Here is a 947-nt window from a genome sequence, read left to right as displayed (position 1 = left end):
TTGTCCATGACACATGACCAGGAATCAAACCCAGGCCTTGGCAGTGAAAGCACCAAGTCCTAACTGCCATGGAATTCCCTCTAGTTTTATTGAGAAATAGCTGACATATGTCATTCTAGAAATTAAAGTTACATAGCACGATGTATTGATTCACATATACTATGAAGTAATTACCACAATAGGTTTAGTTAACACCCATTATCCCATGTAGCTACAATAAAAAGAAAAGAAGGCGAATTAATAGATCATAGGACAGTTCCATTTTTAATTTTCTGAGGAGGCTCCGTACTGTTTTCTATCTTGAGAAATTTACAATTTACAGTCTCACAAACTGTGCACAAGGGTTCCCTTTTCTCCACATCCACACCAAGAGCTTCAATTTTTTAAGTTAAGTTCAGCCCTGCTGAATAAAGAAATCTTACTGTAACCCCTGTACCTACTGAACTATCTTAACAATTATGTTAATAATTTTCAATTCAATTAATGTTTCACATCATTATTAAACTGCATTAATAAACAAAACTAAAGGTTATATCTCTTGGATATAATTCCAAAGGAAAGAGTCAAACTTAGATAAGAGCAAAATTAGGCAGTTCCTTAGAAGAAATGGCGTAGCCCTCATCATCAACAAAAGAGTCTGGAATACAGTACTTGGGCACAGTCTCAAAAATGACAGAATAATTTTCATTCATTTCCAAGGCAAACGATTCAATATCACAGTCATCCAAATCTGTGCCCCAACCACTGATGCTGAAGAAGCTGAAGTTGACCAGTTTTACGAAGACCTATGGCACCTTCTGCCATAAGGGTGGTGTTATCTGCATATCTGAGGTTATTGATATTTCTCCAGGCAATCTTGATTCCAGCTTGTGCTTCTTCCAGCCCAGCGTTTCTCATGATGTACTCTGCATATAAGTTAAATAAGCAGGGTGACAATATACCTGATA

This window comes from Bison bison, unplaced genomic scaffold, assembly GCF_000754665.1.
Source record: "Bison bison bison isolate TAMUID 2011002044 unplaced genomic scaffold, Bison_UMD1.0 scf7180017864322, whole genome shotgun sequence".
In the NCBI taxonomy this organism is placed as follows: Eukaryota; Metazoa; Chordata; class Mammalia; order Artiodactyla; family Bovidae; genus Bison; species Bison bison.
The sequence above is the reverse complement of the archived record's forward strand: the minus strand, read 5'-3'. Positions refer to the sequence as shown.